Source organism: Rhineura floridana, chromosome 5 (genome assembly GCF_030035675.1).
Source record: "Rhineura floridana isolate rRhiFlo1 chromosome 5, rRhiFlo1.hap2, whole genome shotgun sequence".
NCBI classification, from domain to species: Eukaryota; Metazoa; Chordata; class Lepidosauria; order Squamata; family Rhineuridae; genus Rhineura; species Rhineura floridana.
This window is the reverse complement of record NC_084484.1, coordinates 85,093,378-85,111,864: the sequence shown is the minus strand read 5'-3', so window position 1 is coordinate 85,111,864 and position 18,487 is coordinate 85,093,378. Positions and strand designations below refer to the sequence as shown.

General features: G+C 39.7%; 1 long non-coding RNA gene across 1 annotated transcript; it reads left to right on the top strand.

Annotated features, from left to right (window-relative positions):
- Positions 1-698: 698 nt before the first annotated feature.
- Positions 699-16,908, top strand: LOC133385080 (uncharacterized). Its single transcript, XR_009762771.1, has 3 exons — positions 699-781; positions 8,393-8,564; positions 15,271-16,908. It is a non-coding gene; the product is annotated as an uncharacterized LOC133385080 (long non-coding RNA).
- Positions 16,909-18,487: the final 1,579 nt, after the last annotated feature.

Genomic DNA, 18,487 nt, shown 5'->3' with positions numbered 1-18,487 from the left:
AATCCTTATAGGGATCCAGAGCAAGCTTGAGTGAAGTTCTGTTTGTTGCTTTCAAAACTGTCTTATATGTATGTATATATGTATATATATATACACTGTATTTTATGTATTATACAGCCACGAGAGTGGCTGTATACTATAGTCAGTAGGGATTTTTCGCATTCTACCATGTTAAATGAAAATACCCCCCCACCCCTTTCTGGTGCTTTCTATAGTCCCAGTTCAAAACAAAAACGTACAAGTCTTATACTGTTGGATTCAGAATCGCTTGCTCTACAACTCTGGAAGTTTTCTTGGTGATACACAACCCCCCCACGGAGAATCCACAGGTTAAAGTGAAAAACGGGAAAGAGAAAAAACTAGAAGCCGTTTGGACTTTTTTCTTGAGAAATGGTCATAATCTGTTGTCATTGATTACAACTCAGAGATGACTGTAAGGTATCCCTAATCAAATCCCTGAGCTTGCCCCATACACAGTACTTCATCTGAAGTAGGTTTAAATTAAAAAAAGGCATGGTTTATTTTTAATTAATTTATTAAAAAATGCATTGGAGTGGATTGTAATGTACCACATGTGCAGAAGAAAGACTTCTTTCAGTTTTATTCTCCCTCCCCCTCCCCTTCCAGCTACTTCGAGGAAGCAGGGGAAGTCTGCTCCTGTGATTGGTGGGCAACAGACATGTGACACACACTGGCCTGCTGAGCTTGCTCTGTGTGAGGAAGCAAGTGAGAGAGAGAGAGAAAATGGCCGATGGAGGGAGAAAGCAGCAGCAGAATGGAGGTGAGTGGGAAAGAGTCAAAAATGGGGGGGGGGGAGCTTTGAAGGACTCTGCATTTTTTAAAAACTCTACTCGGAAGTAAGTCCCATTGAGTTCAGTGGGGCTTACTCCCAGGTAAGCGGAGTGGTGCTTTTGTGTGCTAGCAGTGAGCTTGAGGGAAGGCAGGTGGTAAAATGTCTACTCAGAAGTAAATCCCATTGAGTTCAGTGGGGCTTACTCCCAGGTAAGTGGAGCAGAGCATGTGTGTGCTAGCAATGAACTTCAGGGAAGGAAGGAGGAAAATTGTCTACTCAGAAGTAAATCCCATTGAGTTCAGTGGGGTTACTCACAGGTAAGTGGAGCAGAGCTTCTGAATAGACTTTTAAAAAATTGCCAAGGTCCTTCAAAGCTCCCCCCCCACGTTTTGACTCTTCCCTTCCCTCAAGCTAGATTCAGTGAGTGGGGAAGGCAAGCAGTGAGAGAGAGTGCAGGTGGGGGCAGGGTGATTGAGCCAATGGAAAGGGCAGGCTGTGGGAGACAGCGGGGGTGGGAACACACATATACACAAACATCACCAGAAGTAAGTTCCACTAAGTTTATTGCAGCTTACTCCTGAAGTGAAAGTGAACATAGAATTACAGCCTTTAACTTCTAAATTCAGTCCTTTCCTTTAAATACTAGGTGATTTATCAATAAATATTATAAAATTTATGTCTGTTAAATGTTCAGTGTGTCATCATGTGACTCTTACTGTTGCTTGTTAAACACCTGCTCTTCAGGATAGTGCCACAAATAGATTCCAAAAAGTCTGCTTTAAACTTGCTCCAAACCCCCTGTGGCATGTAATGAATGTAATGAATGTTCCAGTTTGTCTGCATCCTTCTTGAAGTGCGGAGACCAGAACTGGATGCAGTATTCAAGATGAGGCCTAACCAGTGCTGAATAGAGGGGAACTAATACTTCACACAATTTGGAAACTATACTTCTGTTAATGCAGCCTAAAATTGCATTTGCATTTTTTGCAGCCACATCACACTATTGGCTCATATTCCGCTTGTGATCAATGACAATTCCAGGATCCTGGACTTCCGGGAAGGGTGACTTAGCCTGTGCCTGCTTTTGAGACGGGCTCCTGCCTCAAAAGAAGCTTATTCAGATATATCAGTCAGTTTTTTCTTTTTTTTTTGACTGATTAAACTTCTCCCGGGTAGGGAGAAACGAAGAGATTAACCTCAAAGCCTATTTTTGTTGGGACGACCAGATCTCATTAATTTATGGGACGAGGTCCAGCCGACGAAGGTGGGACGGATTTTCAACAGCAAGCTCTATCTGTTAAAGCGAAAGTTCATCTTATCTTCTAAGAGAGAACGCACTAACAGGCAAGCACCCTTCTTTCTATATTTTTCTTTTACTTGACTTAAATTGTTGCTGTTTAAAAGAGATTTGCCAGATTGATCGGTTTTTGACATCTCACTGGGGAGCCGTAACTTCTCTCTGCTACGCACTAATTAATAGCTTATCTCTGTTTTTGTTGCAAAAAGCTGTCCTGGATTTGCATTCTAAAGATACACACAGAAGAGGGATTTCTATTCCAGATTTTTATTTTGAAAAATATTATACTGTTTTGAGACTACTCTCTTTTTGGTCTATTTTATTTTGACGAATCTGTTTCTTGACGATTGCCATTAATTGCTTCGATCCTGGGAACTGCATTTTGTTTACTTAACTATTGGAGAGATAAGGCTGTCTGCTCTGTTTATACTGTGATGTCACCAAGTTTGGAGTATTAACCCAATTGTTGCTGAAATAAGAAGTGGTTTTCCTATATTTTTCTTTTAAAATGGCAATTAAGAAAGTGGCTGAGAATCTGGAAATAACTATGTTTCAGAGAATAATGAATGAGATTGAGATAACGAAAATTGAATTGAGTAAAATGAAGCAGGAGATTAAAGATATAAGGGTCCCTGTGAGAGAGGTGACCCTGGAAGGGGTCCCTGTGAGAGAGGAGACCCCGGAGATTGGAATAGGGGTCCCTGTGAGAGAGGAGACCCTGGAGACTGGAATAGGGGTCCCTGTGAGAGAGGAGATCCCGGAGATTGGAACAAACGTGGAACAGGAACAAGATTTGGAGTCTATGGACTTTAGAAATAAAATCTATTGTTTGGAACTTAATGTTATCTCTGAAGAAATTAATGAAGATTCTAGAGATAAAGTTATCAATGGCATGGATTATCTTCTGGACTGGAATGATGTGATGGAGCCCAATATAGAGAAAATCTATGGAATTAACTGCAGCCATGTGACAATGGAAAAACTTTTAAGAGATGACCCAGTGTATTTTGAAAAAAAGAACAGAGATATGATTTTACAGCAGTATTTCAGCAACTTATTCAGAATGGATGGCAAGAAAATATTTGGGATAGAGGTAATTCCCATCAGACTCTTATTATATGACTATGGCTTTGACAGCAAGATTATTATGGAATACTGATAATGGAAGATTGGATATTGAAATTACTGGACTTAACAAGACTACTGAAGATGGAAGATGGAAAATGGAACTAATAGAGATAATAGAACAATGGCTACTGAAATTACTGAACCTAACAGATTCTGATGTGATGGATTAATTGAAATGTTTATTTTGACTATGGTTATGACAATAAGATTATCATAATTAGTAATGAGATGGATTAATCGATATGCTTATCTGGAAAAAAAAATTGATAGATATATTTCTTAAAGAATTGAAACCTCTCTTTGACTTTTTGTGGAAAGAATAAAGTAATGTTTATGAGATTTGATGATTAAGTAAGATAACTACTGGAGGAAAGTGATTTTATAATATGACTTAAGAGACAGGATTGCTATATATTATAGACTTATAACTGATTTGATCCTTGACAAATGGGAAGTCAATATTTTACTCTTTATTTTTTATTTTTGTTTTTTTTTTTCTTCTTTTCTTTTTTTCTTTTTGTTTAACTATTTTTGATTTTGTTTTTTGTCTTTGAATGTTTTATGATTTTGTCTTGTATGTTTTATGAAAATCTGAATAAAAATTATTGAAAAAAAAAAAAAAAAAAAAAAAAAAGACAATTCCAGGATCCTTCTTGCAAGTATCCCCCATCTTCTAACTGTGCATTTGATTTCTTTTTCCCAAGTGTAGAACTTTGCATTTATCCTGGTTGAATTTCATTCTGTTGTTTTCAGCCCAATGCTCCAGCCTATCAAGGTCCCTTTGTTTGTCTTCCACTGTATTCACAAGGTTTTCCCAAGGTTTTCCGTTTGGAAAGGAAAGGGGCTTCCCCTCTGCCAGTGCCCACCCACCCAATATCCTCCCCCTCCCCGCCCCTCCCCTCCCCCTCCCTCCCCTCCCCCTCCCTCCCCTGGGTCAGTGTTGAACTATGAACTGGGAGACTGGGGTTCGAATCCCTACACAGCCATGAAGCTGACTGGGTGACCTTGGGCCAGTCACTGCCTCTCAGCGTCAGAGGAAGGCAATGGTAAAACCACCTCTGAATACCATTTACCATGAAAACCCTATTCAAAGGGTCACCATAAGTCTGGTCGACTTGAAGGCAGTCTATTTCCATATTCAAATATGATTGTATAGAAATAAATCCCAGTGAACTCAAGAAGTATGCAAATGATCAAACCCAACCTCCCTTCTCCTCCCTCCTATCCTCTCCCTCTTGCCCCTTTGCCCCTCCCTTCCCATTCCCATCCCCTTCCAATCCTCCCCCTCCTCTTCCTCCTCCCCATGGTCACTTTTAACTATCTTAAGCATGATTGCATGGAAGTAAATACCATTGAACTCTATAAGCATGCAAATGATCAAACCTACCCTCCTCTCCCCCTTCCTTTGCCCCCCTCCAATATACTCCTTCCCCCCCTTTCTCCCCATGGTCAGTTTTTCCTATCCTAACCATGATTGCATAGGAGTAAATCCCATTGAACTCAATAAGCATGCAAATGATCAGACCTGCTTTTCCTCTCCTTCCCCTCCCCTCCTCCTTCCTCCTCCCCTCCTCCTCCTTCCTCCTCCCCTCCCCACTCCAGCTCTCCCTCCCTCCCCACCTGGTCAGTTTTATCTATCCTAAGCATGATTGCACAGGAATAAATCGCACTGAATTCAATAAACATGCAAATGATCAAACCTGTCCTCCACCCCTCCCCATTCTTCCAAGCTACACAGGAAGTGGATTGGACTGTGAAAGACCAACCCAAATTGTGTTTGCATTTTGACCAATTTGTAGGGCAGTACAATATCTCAGACAGGAGTTCAGGTCTCCTGCTCCCCTGGTGCATTCACTATAGCTGCCCAATTTCCCTGCTTTTTAAAGTTTGATAGAAATAGCTGTGGGCTATAGGTACATTCTTAAACCGCAAGGTTTTTTGCCTATTAGTGAATATATATATATGTGTTGTATTTTATGTATATATATATATATATATATATATAGTATTTTATGTATACATGTTGTATTTTATGTATATATATTGTATTTTATGTATTTTAATTTATTTTAATGTTTTTGTGATTTTATTGTTTACAATTTTATTATGTACACGTTTGATTTTATTTTTGTAAGCCGCCCTGAGTGCCCTATTATGGGGTAGAAGGGCGGGATAGAAATATTTTAAATAAATAAATAAATAAATAAATAATCTTTTCATCTAGTGTTTAGTTGAGGTGCATTTTTAAATTGCTTGTTGCATGTGTTAGTTGCAACAAGTTCTTTTGAGGAGCCATGTTCTTACATGCTCTGCAGAAGAGTACAGTCTTGCCTTGTGCCTATATGTAATGATAAACTATGTCCAGACGGTCATATCTAATCCTTGGGGACACCTAGTATACATTGCTCTTGAGAATGGGATTTTCTGTCTTCAGGTTTGTATGAGCCACACAGCAGGTGAAAAGGTATAAACTCCTGTGCTCAAATTTGATGCATACACTCGCTTATCCTGGTGCCTGTTAAACAAGCTTCATGAATTTCTTGATGTGCGCTGCTTGCAGCAACCAATTTATGCACCATTAGATTTTGCAATAATTGGTTTGTATGGCTTTTTTTCCCAACAAGAAAAGCAATTTTCCTAGCATCACATTTTATGTAAGTGTGCTATTAGTCATATGCCCCAGCCACTACATTTGACTTGTTTGTTGTCTAATGTTTCAAGTGAAGACTATTTAGGATTTATTTTGTAATTTTTGGCATGCCAGTGTAAAACATATAGTTTTTGCCTACCTTTTGCCATCAGGTTAGAATAAATTGCTTCTTGATGCAAAATGGATGTCAAGTGTTGAAACTTTCCCGTAACTGATGAGCCAGGGGCCATATATACCACCTTCTACTACTTCTTTTTTAATATCACATTTCTGACTAGGATGTATATTCCTTTTTTTTTTTACAATAATTTTTATTCAAATTTTCATAAAACAAACAAAACAAAATCATAAAACATTCAAAGACAAAAAACAAAACAAAACAAAAATGATTAAACAAAAAAATAAAATGTTGACTTCCCATTTGTCGCAGATCAGTTATAGGTCTACAATATATAACAATCCTGTCTCTTAAATTATATTATAAAATCACTTTCCTCTAGTAGTTATCTTAATTAATCATCAAATCTCATAAACATTCCTTTATTCTTTCCACAAAAAGTCAGAGAGGTTTCAATTCTTTAAGAAATATATCTATCAATTTTTCTCCAAATAAACATGTCGATTAACCCATCTCGTTAATAATAATAATAATCTTATTGTCATAACCATAGTCCAAATAAACATATCGATTAATCCATCTCATCAAAATCTGTTAGGTCCAATAATTTCAATAGCCATTATTCCATTATCCCTATTAATTCCATCTTCCATCTTCAATAGTCCTGTTAAGTCCAGTAATTTCAGTATCCAATCTTCCATTATCAGTATTCCATAATAATCTTGCTGTCATAGCCATAGTCATATAATAAGAGTCTGATGGGAATTTCCTCTATCCCAAATATTTTCTTGCCATCAATTCTGAATAAGTTGCTGAAATATTGTTGTAAAGTCATATCTCTGTTCTTCTTTTTTACAAAATGCACTGGCTCATCTCTTGAGAGTTTTTCCATTGTCACATGGCTGCAGTTAATTCCATAGATTTTCTCTATATCAAGCTCCATCACGTCATTCCAGTCCAGAAAATTATCCAAGCCATTGATAACTTTATCTCTAATATCTTCATTAATTTCTTCAGAGATAACGTTAAATTCCAAACAGTAGATTTTATTTCTAATATCCATAAACTCCAGATCTTTTTCCAATTCCACATTTGTTCCAATCTCCAGGGCTTGTATCTTCCCTTTATTTTTTCTTTTCTCATCTCTGATCTCATTCTCCTCTCTCACAGGATCCCCTATTTCTTTAAGCTCCTGCGTCGTTTGGCTCAGTTCAATTTTCAGCTCCTTACTGCCCTGTCGCAGGGTTTGTTTCGTTATCTCAATCTCATCCATTATTTTCTGAAACATAATTACTTCCAGATTCTCAGCCACTTTCTTGATTGCCATTTTTAAAACCACGGAAACAAAACAAAAATAAAGAAGAACCACTTCTTATTTCAGCAACAATTGGGTTAATATTCCAGGCTTGATGACATCACAGTATAAACAGAGCAGCCTGCCTTATCTCTCTATGTTCAAGAATACAAAACAAATTTAGTTCCCAGCATCAAAACAGTTAGTGGCGTCGTGAAGAAGCAGATTCGTCAAAATAAAATAGACCAAAAAGAGAATAGTCCCAGACAATATAATGTTCCTCGGAATAGAAATCCCTCTTCTGTTTATATCTTTAGAATGCACTTCCAGGACAGCTTTTTGCAATAGAAACAGAGATAAGCTGTTAATTTCGTGAATAACAGAGAAGAGTTATAGCTCACCCAGAAGTTCTTTAAAGCTGATTAATTTGACAAATCTCTTTTTGCTGCAACAATTTAAACCAAGTAAAAAAAATGATAGAAAGAAGGGTGCTTGCCTGTTAGTTTGTTTTCTCTTTGAAGAAAAGATAAACGTATCGCATTAAACAGATAGAGCTTGTTCGGAAGTCCGTCCGGCATTGCTGGCTGGACCTTTTCTCATAAATTAATGAAATCCAGTCCTCCCAACAAAAACAGGCTTTTGAGGTTGATCTCTACGTTTCTCCCTGCCCGGGAGAAATTTCATCAGTCAAAAAAAAAAATGTTCTGACTGATTTATATCTGAAAAAGCTTCTTCTGAGGCGGGAGCCCGTCTCAAAAGCAGGCACAAGCGAAGTCACCCTTCCCGGAAGTCACTAGGATGTATATATATATATTCCATATATTATTGTGGATTTTGCTTCCTCATTTGTTCCCTGAATTCCCTTGAAATGGTGCTCTCATGACAATATTGGATATTGTGGAATGCACAAATAGTTATCAGTCACACAAGAACATTAATTACTCTGTTCTTCCCTCAAAGACCCATAATAAACAAGCTACTAGCCCATAGAGAGAAGATTTTTACGAATGCACGAGAGAGGACGGCACTGGCTTGAAATGGCAGACCACAAAGGTAGGGAGATAAGGCAAGATATAATCTCCCTTGTTCATTCCAATCTTATCCTTTTATAGGGTGCAGGGATAAGCAACATGATGCCCTTCAGATGATGGACTACAATTGTCATCATCCCTGACTGCTGGTCATGCTGGTTGCGGCTGATGGGAGATACACCATGCTGGCTATCCCTGAGTTCTGGATGCAGCTTCTTTGTTGCCACCTCTACTTCCTGCAGCAACTGTGGTGGTTTGTGCTCCTAAATTGCATAAATCTGATATATGTATATAATGCATTTCTCTTGCTGGTCCATTTCAAAACATTCAATCTTTTATTTAAACCCTAAAATCCACCAACTAAAGCCTAGAGCAGAATACAGAATTCAAGGATTCTGAGCCCAGGTATTTGTTTTGAACAACATAACTGAATGAAAGAGTGGGGAAAGGCCGGTGCAGTATCTGGTTTGCATGCAGAAAATCCCAGGTTCAATCCTTGGCATCTCTAGGTAAGACTGAAAGAGACTTCTGCCTGAAACTCTGGAAACTCGCTGCCAGTCAGTGTAGACAATACTGAGCTAAATGATTGATTGATTGATTTTTATTTACGGTCATAGACCAAACTGTGAGCTAAATGGATCAATGGGTCTGATTTGGTTTAAGGCAGGTTCCTGTGTTACCCCCATATATAAAATCTACTCCAGGTTATCCCACACTTTCATTTTAGCAGTATAATTTGGTTTTTTTGAGGTGGGGGGAAGTCATTTTGTGGTTAAAAAATTGGGAATCAGAAACTTTCTCATGTACTGTCAATCATCCAGAGATCTATCAATAATCTAAATCTATCTTGTACAGAGGAGAGCCAGTGTGGTGAAGTGGTGTATAGTATCATACTTCGCAGCCAATTGCTGTCAATTAGCCTACCTCACAGGGCTCTTGTGAGGATAAAAGGGGGGAGAACCACATGGTGCTGTCCTGTGCTCCTTGCAGGAAGGGATGGGATGCAAATAAAATAAATAGACAGTACCATCTTATGTATGTCTACTCAGAAGTAAGACCCACTTAGAGATAAGTATGTATAGAATTGCAGGCTAAGGTTCCATTGTTAATTATTTGGAAGGCTAAGGCTGCTTTCAGACATGGGGTTTATTGCATTAGTTTTAACAGATTAAAATGGTAGCACTTCTGTCTCAATTTCTAAAATTCCTTTCACACTCCAGTATCTTTTGCGTTAAGGAACAGTGGCTTTTTCAGCTGATATACTGGCATTTTGCACAACTGTCTTTCATACAGCCACAATGAATGTCTTGTTTTCATCCCTTACCTATTATTCACATGCACACTGTTCCCCACTATGTAGGAGGTTCAAGATCTTGCTCTGCCGCCATACAAGCCCTCTTCCTTTAGTATCTGACTTTTAAAATTATTTTAGTTGTATAGACACAGAGGTGTCTGTGGGAAATGCTATCTGCGCCTATGCTGGAATACCGGTACACTTTTTGTCAGGCAACATCCTTCGCACACCTAAAGGGCAGGAATACACTGTATGCTGGGATATCTGTGACGTGGGCAGCTGCAGCTAGCAAAAAACTCCTGTGATTTTCTGGGTTCCCAGGCTTGCAAACTGATTATTTCTGGCATTATTTATCATGAACTTTGAAAATTAGCACTAGACTTACACTATATTCCACTAGAATTAATTTTATTATTATTTATGTATTTATTACATTTGTATCCCACCAAGGAGCTCAATGTGGCATATGTGGTTCTCCCTCTCCATTTTATCCCCACAACAACTCTGTGAGGTAGGTTAGGCTGAGAGGCTTTGACTGGCCCAAGGTCACCCAGCAAGCTTCATGGCGGAGTGGGGATTTGAATTCTGGTCTCCCAGGTCCTAGTCCAGCACTCTGACCACTACACCACGCTGGCTCCCGAATTAGCTTGTACGTTGTGTGAAAGTTCAAATATAATGCACAAATTAGCAGCTGAAAAATCATCAAAATAATGGAATAAAGTTGCAGTGTGAAAGCAGCCTAACTGATATTATCTGTAGCAGAAAGGGCTAAGGTTTCAGCAATGAACAGTCTGTGAAATAAAATACTTAGTTTATGCTTGCTTTGAAAATGAAACTGCATTGTTCCATTTTCTTCTGTTTGCCACGAGATGTCACTGTTCTACCAATATAGCATCATGTTGCAGGGCATTTTATGATCATTATTTTTTCTGGTATTTTTAATAGCTTTTTCAAAGCATATGTAGATGGATTATATAGGTTTAGCTGCAATAGAAATGGAGAAGATGACAAACTGTCAAGGACCAAATCAAAAGGATGTCTTTGTTATAGTTCATAATATTCCATAGGAGAACGACAAGATGTCTATTTTGATCTTTTTGTGTGTGAAGGCATACAGTACCAGCAAGCCTATGAAATTTGGTTCTCCCACATTTCCCACCCACCCCCTTTGGCTCTTTTTTCTTGGATTAAACATAGCATGAAGAAAGCCCTCCCCCCGCCCTTTCAGATAAATGTCAGGTTTGTGGGCAACATATTTACTGCCTTTCTCTGTTTCAGAGGGGGATTGATGTCTTTTCTCCACCATCATAAATGACATTATGTTGATATTTGGATGCACTTTCAAATGTGACAGTGCTGTGAACTTGAAGCTCCCATGTTGTGCACCCTGGCATTACCTAAATATGGATGCTGCAAAGAATGGATGGTGTACTTTTTATTAATCAGGGTTAAATACAAAACAAAATGAACCGTTAAGAAAAGGCTGTGTGGCATAAGCATATATACTTGGAAGTTATTTCTGTTTAAATCAATGTTACTGAGTTCTCGACCACAGAAAGCCCCAAATTTAAATTTTCTATGGTGTGGGGATCAGAGTGACTTTGGGCTGCCATGTGTTTTCTTAATTATGAATAAGGGGAGATGAATGTAAACATCTATGAAAGCAGGCCCTACTTACATGTTCAGTCTGCTGCTGAAAAAGTAAACCTATGTGCTGTGAACTGGACCTTTTTTCAAATAAATTGTTTTACCAAGAGCTGCATATATGAGGCAGTCACCAAATGCTGAAAGGAAGTGTAAAAGTAAGATTCAACTGCTAGTATGGTCAGTTTTATACATGGAATGGTGAGGAGGCACTATTTTAATCACAGACAGCCAAATGGGTTGAAACAACCTTGGGTATATGAGTATACCCAATAATGATACAGGAATTTTCTGTATGTGCATCTCTAGGGGATCTCAAATGGTTGTATCCCCACAACAGGACAGCTCCCAACAAGCACCAAAACCTCTACGAACTCCAGCAATTCAGTGGTCAATGGCCAATGGCCAAAGCACCTGCTGCAGATATTGGCTGCTGATGCCTCCTACTAGGCATTGCTAGGCATTGCATAGTACATCCCAAGCTGGCCTCTCCCGTCTGCCTCCAACAAATGCAAGCTGTTAAGGGTATAGGACTCCCCTTCCTCTGAGGTTTCAGCCCTACCTCACGAGACACTGCTAGTTCAAAATACATCCAAAGATGTGCCTGGGTCACATCCATATCATACCTTTAAAGCACATTTATACCATTTTAACAGTCATCACTTCCCCCAAAGAATCTTGGGAACTGTAGATAATCCCTCACCGAGCAACAGTTCCCAGTACCTTTAACAAACTACAGTTCCCAGGATTCTTTGGGGAAAGCCATGTCTGTTAAAGTGGCATAAAAGGGATTTAATTGTTGTGTGCCACCCCAGTCTCCAGCAGTGTGAGACTTCCAGGGGTGCCAGCATTTGGAAAGGAGGTCAGGTGAGACTGTGGTATCCTATAGGATATATGGTTTTTATTTACACATATCACAACCTGAGCATAAGATGGAGCGGTTCACTAGCAGTCCATCAGATCTTGCTACCCAAAGCCCATAGCTTTGGGGATATAGAGAACGAGCAAGTCTTTCTATCTGTTTCTGGCCTTTTCTCAGATTAACTCTAACACAGACACACAATCTACTTCTTTACTGAGAGGGGGGAGGCACTTGTTAATGGCGGCACTTGACTGACTTGGCTGAATCCATTAACATGCATCATCGAACTAGTCTGACAAGGAGAGCAGGCTTCTTCCTTTGCAGATCCCAAATCAAAGGCTGGCAAGGGGATTCATAGAAATTATCCATCTCAACCCTCAATCCCGTAACATAATGTATGATATGGATGTAATTTCTAAAGAGCTGTGGAGACTCAAAACTGCCTTTAAGCCATTTCTTCCGCACTTTGAGTCCTTATCCTCAATATCACAAGTGCCTCTCTACAAGTCATTCCAATGGGTGGTGATAGCTTGGCAAACAGGAAGCACCTCACTAACATAGTCTCTTTGGCTTGAGGGTGGAGTCAGAGTTAAAACATAGCTGTTTTATTACAGTAGTAGCATTAATTGTCCTCTGCCAGTCCCACTAGTCTATGCAGTCTCATGGTTATAGGAAGAGGGTTCACCTCTGCTTAATTTGGTTATGGTGCATGTGGGCCAATGAAATTCTGATTCTGAATTCTGCTCACCCTGCAAACCCATTCATGTGGACATGTGCTCAGGTATGAGTATAGATTTGATTCCTTAGTGGTGAGGGAAATACTCATTATTATATGTCATGGGTGGGCAACCTTTGTTCTTATTATTGTTGAGGTGAGCATTTCTTTGGCAGTAATCTAATAGAGGATGCATATCAACAATGGGTGCAGCCAGAGCTGATTGATTATTCATTTATTTATTACATTTATATCCCAATTTTTCAAAAACGTCAAGGTGGCACACATGGTTCTCCCCCTCTCTGTTTTATCCTCACAGCCGCCCTGTGAGGTAGGTTAGTGCTTAAATTATTACTGCATTGTTTCCTATTATTTATTTTATTTTTTTATAGACTGTAGGAAGGAGATTCAAGCCCTATACCCACTTACATGGAGATAAGTCTCACTGAACCCAATGTGAATTACTTCTGAGAAGATATGCCTAGAGCTGCCAACAAGACAGGTCCCTGTCCTGAGCAGTTTACACCCTAAAATGCAACACAGAGAACACAAGCTGTGCGGAGGATGGAGGGGACTCCAAATTCTAATGGTGCTGTGCCCCAGTCTCCCTAAATGAGAAACCTCCACTGAAACAATGTTCTGCACAGTGAGCCTCAGAGATGCACTCTTGGGGAAACAAGAACATGATAAATGAGGAAGTGGCAAAATGATTGATCTAGGCTGAACTAGAACTAGCTATGAGGTACAGGATCAGGATTGTGTGTGAGAGAGGGTGGGTGTATTTCTGCACTGATCTCCTATTTAAAGAAACCCATTTATACTTCCACAAAGAACTGACAGTTGCTGTGCAGAATTACTATATCACACAGCTATAGCTAGCACCTTTGGACATGCAGAAAGTGCTTGTGAAAACAGATGTGTGGGCATAAGTCTTGATCCCTATTGCTCCTCTGTTCAAGAAAGTCTTGAGGAAGAACCTCAAGGAAGCCAGATACTGATTTGAGGCATGCAGTACCCTTCCACCAAGGCATTCCAGTCTGTTTTGTACTACAGTGGCTGCTTCCCAAGGATCATCCCAGGAGTTATGTTGAGCAAAGCATTTTTCATTGCGGTAGATTTTCAAAAGGGCAAATAAAAACTTCACTGCTATCTAAAGTCTTTAAATACCACGGTTGTCCTTGAAAAGCTATTACTAAGCCCTCTAGCCATAACAGTGCCTTTTAGTGGTGAAGGATAGTGTGAAGCAGGGAAGAGTGTTGGGCAGATAAATTACATCAAAACATGTGCGCTGCTGATACATTGTGGTAATGGGTGGTGTTCTTGAGAGATGCAGGATAGTGTGACTTGATGTCTATTATCACTTCAACACTTCCCACATTTGTCAGAGTAATATAGTATTCTTGTCTGATATTATGTGAAAGACAAGTTCCTGATACAAAGGTAGAAAGTAAGCCACAGGAACAAGAAAGTTCCATGGGGCCCGGTGACCTGGCTGCTTTCAGACATGGGGCTTATTGGACTGGTTTAACGTTTTAAAATGGTAGCGCTTCTATCTCAATTTCTAAAATTCCTTTCACACTGCAGTACCTCCTGCATTAAGGAACAATAGCTTTTTTCAGCCAATACATTGGCATTTTGCGCAACTGTCTTTCACGTCTGCAATGAAGACCTTGTTTTCATCCCTCACCCGTTATACACATGCACGCTGAAGTTCTCCACTGTGTAGGACAGCCTTTCCCAACTAGTGGGCCACCAGATGTTGTTGGACCACAATTCCCATCTTTCCTGACCATTGCAATGCTGGCTGAGGCTGATGGGAGTTGTGGTCCAACAACATCTGGTGGCCCACTAGGAGGTCTAAGATCTCATCCCATTGGCATGCAACCCCTCTCCCTTTAGCATCTGACATATATATATATATATATATATATAATATCTGCTGCTACCTGCTCCTACGCCGGAATACCGGTACAATTTTCTTCAGGCAAAAAAAAAGTGTACCTAAAGGGTGGGAATGCACTGTATGCTGGGATGCTTGTCATGTGACCAGCTGCAGCTAGTGAAAAACTCCCATGATTTTCCAGGTTCCCAAGCTTGCAAATGGATCATTTCTGGTCTAATTTATCACAAAAAATTGTGCTAAACTTGCATTGTATTCCACTGAAATTTCAGAATTAGCTTGTATGTCGTGTGAAAGATCAAATATAATGTGCAAGTTACCAGGTAAGAAACTGTCAGAATAATAGAATAAAGTGCAGTGTGAAAACAGCCCTGCCTGAACCACTAAACAATTCACACAATATTTAGACTTAGAAAAGGGGAACTGTTATGATTGCTGACTGAGCAAGGCCAGCCATCTCTTTTTTTAAAAAGGGAAATTCTAATTCTATTAATAATAATATAGCAATAACAATAGAATTGATATCCTGCCCTTTCTCCCAAAGGAGCCTAGGACAGCAAACATCAACAAAAACAACAAAAAGTTTAACAGAAAAGAAAAGTATTCGGGGCGTGGCCAGCAGAGCTGCAAAATGGCTGCATAACTTTGCTGCTCTGTTCCCTCCGGATGGAAAAGCCTCCCTAATATTAAATCGGGACATAGTCTTATTCATAAATAAAAGCTATTTCGAGGGGGCAATGCTCCCCAGCATATTTAAAGGAAAAGAAGGCATTTTGGAGGACTATTTTAAATCGCAAGACACAGAAGGCCCAAGCGCAGCAAAGAGACAACTACTAAACAAGATGGCTCCTGGATCTCAGAAAAGCTCTAAAACAGCACCTGCAGATGTGAATTTCGCAGCTGCTTCATGGAAGGAAGAGCTAGCTAGGCAATTTCAGTCCACTGCTGGGGATTCCCATTTCGACTGATTATCCCTAAGAATGGAGGGCTGCTGACAGTGAGCACCATGAAGGAGTTTCTATCCCTCCTGACAGCATGCAACATAGAACACCCTGAAGGGATCCAAAAAGAAGACCTAGAAGCTGACAAAAATGACACACGACAGAGATATAACTAGCACTGGGAAAGCAGCAAGAAAAATCTTCACCCTCGCAAACACACCCCTACAGAATCAACAGCTAATATCCGTGCAGAAGCTCGATCTCTCACACCAAGTCCTTCTAATGCAAAATGAAGAGACTGTGCATCAATACTCACATACTTCTGACAAATTCTCCAGCATTTAAATCTCCAAAATGATGTTGTTTGAGAAATAGCACGCAAGTCACCAGTATATTAATTTTGGTTGCTTCTAATATTAAAGGGAGGGGGCGCATGGGGGGGAAGGAGGGGGGAATTATAGTTCTTTCTTCTCCCCTCTTTCCTCATTCCTTCCCATGTGTCCCCAAGCCTTTTTTCTTCTTTTTAACTCATGTTCCATCCGGGGGAGGGGGCAAAACAAAGGAGATGGCAGCTCTTTGCAGCGGTCTTCTCCTTTCCATATTCTTTTTACCTTTTGGCCTTTCCCCCCAAAAAAGTTGTGTTTATCACAAGGGCCTAAGCCCTGGATCTATGCACTTTTGCATAGACGTGGACTCTGTGTTTTCAACCGAGTCTGCAAAGTCAGGCCTCTAATGGCACCGCTCAGGGACTTTAAGTTTTTCCCTGTAAGGAAGGTGCTGGTATGTTGTCCAAGTTTAGCATTTGTTTCATCAGTTAGACCCCGTTGGGTAAGGTTTGGGTTGGGAAGGGGCTCGTGGGGAAGGAAAGGTGGCTTATTTCAGTTGCTATTATTAAACCTTCGATTGATGTATTCTAAGTTAAATTGGTGGTTGTACATGGTGGATGTTAAGGGAGCAGAGGGAACTCTGGTTGGTTTAAATTCTCCTTTGACTCCTCTCTTCTTCCATCCCGATTTTTATAATAAAAATAGATATATATAGCCTGGCAGGAATGGAAGTTGAGGGGACTTTTCCGTATTCGAGACTTTTTCACTAACAACCAACTAATAACAGAGCAATTGTTTAGAGATACGCTGGGTGACATGAATTTTTCTTGTATCCAATGGTGTCAGACACATGATTTTTTATCAAGGACATGAATCAAATAACAGGCTTGTTGCCAATTAAACCCTTTTGAACAACTGATTGTAGCTTCAAATAATGGTGAGAGAGGCATTGTTTCTCAAATATATTCAATGTTACTATCACTTGAAGGCTCTGACTTATCCAGTCTCAAGATGCAATGGGAGAATGACTGTAATATTTTCATAGATGAAGGGGTGTGGTGTACTTACTGGCAAAAACCTATAATAAAATCAGTCTCCAGCCAACTACACAAACATATGCTAAAATTGGTGCATAGATGGTATGTCACTCCGGTGTGGCTGTTCCGAATAAACCCAGCAATGTCTGGACTTTGTTGGAGGAGCTGTGAGGAGCAGGGCACGTATTTACACATGTGGTGGTCTTGCCCTCGGTCCCAGTCATTTTGGAATCTGGTATTTGAAGAAATCCAATTGATGATGCCTGGGCCCGTGGCCAGGACTCCGCAGGTGGCACTCCTTAATCTCCTCATCGATGTAGATGTGGATGAGAGGGACAAACCATTAACTGGACATCTACTTATGGCGGCCCGTCTAACAATAGCAAAACATTGGAAAGACCTAAAAGGTGCAACAGTAAAATATTGGTATCACAAGATCTGGTTCATTGCCTTTATGGAAAAACTAACATACAAATTAAGGGCTGCCCATGGTATTTCTAAAACTGACAAATTTACCTCAATATGGTTTTCTTTTATCCAATATGTTAACAATAAAGAGCACAATCAAAATTATTATGCTAAAATTTGAAGCGACTAATGTTAAAGAAATTTAGAATTTTTTCCCCCTTACCTGCTTCATCCACCATTGTTTCATCCACATCCCCTTATTCCTTAAGTAATGCTACCTGGTTGGAGGGGAGGGGAGTTGTTTGAGGGGCTTGTAATTAGTTGTATTGAAATTGACATTTGTGTAAAAGATGTATGTTCTCAATTAACTACAATGTGTGTATTACTCTCCTAGAAGAAACAACAAAAACATCTTTTACATCATATTGTAAATTCTATTTGGAAAATCACTAAAACATTATATATATATATAGAACAGAAAAGTATTCTAAAAACTGTCTAAACTTCTAAAAACACAATTACAGTTAAAAATATTGATATTAAAAAATTGATTCATCCAGTGATCTCCAGGTTGCAAGGAACCGTCTCCTTCACCCATCAAATGCTGGGATAAACAGGAATGTTCAAATTCCTCCTAAAAGTCAGTAGTGAATAGGATGCATTTAGGTCCCATTTTATGGAAAGGACGGGGAACCTGTGGCCCACTAGCCCCAGATAGCATTTACCCATTATTACATCTACAAGAAAGGTAACATTTCATCAACCAAAGAGGTACATTTAAATTATATATCCTAGCAGAAGCCCAAAGTGGTGTTTTAGGCACACAGCACTTTTATTGTGATAGTGACTTGCCCAAGGTCAGTGTCCTGGAAGCTTTAGTACACGCTTCATTCAGGAAGCTAGATACAAACATTTAGAGCTTCTCCCCAAGAAGAACAGAACAGCAACAGGAAACCTCTGACTCCATCCAGATACAACAAAGTTTGGTGCCACCTAGTAACTAAATAATATGGTGACACTCCATACTGTCATCCTGGGCACTTCATAGC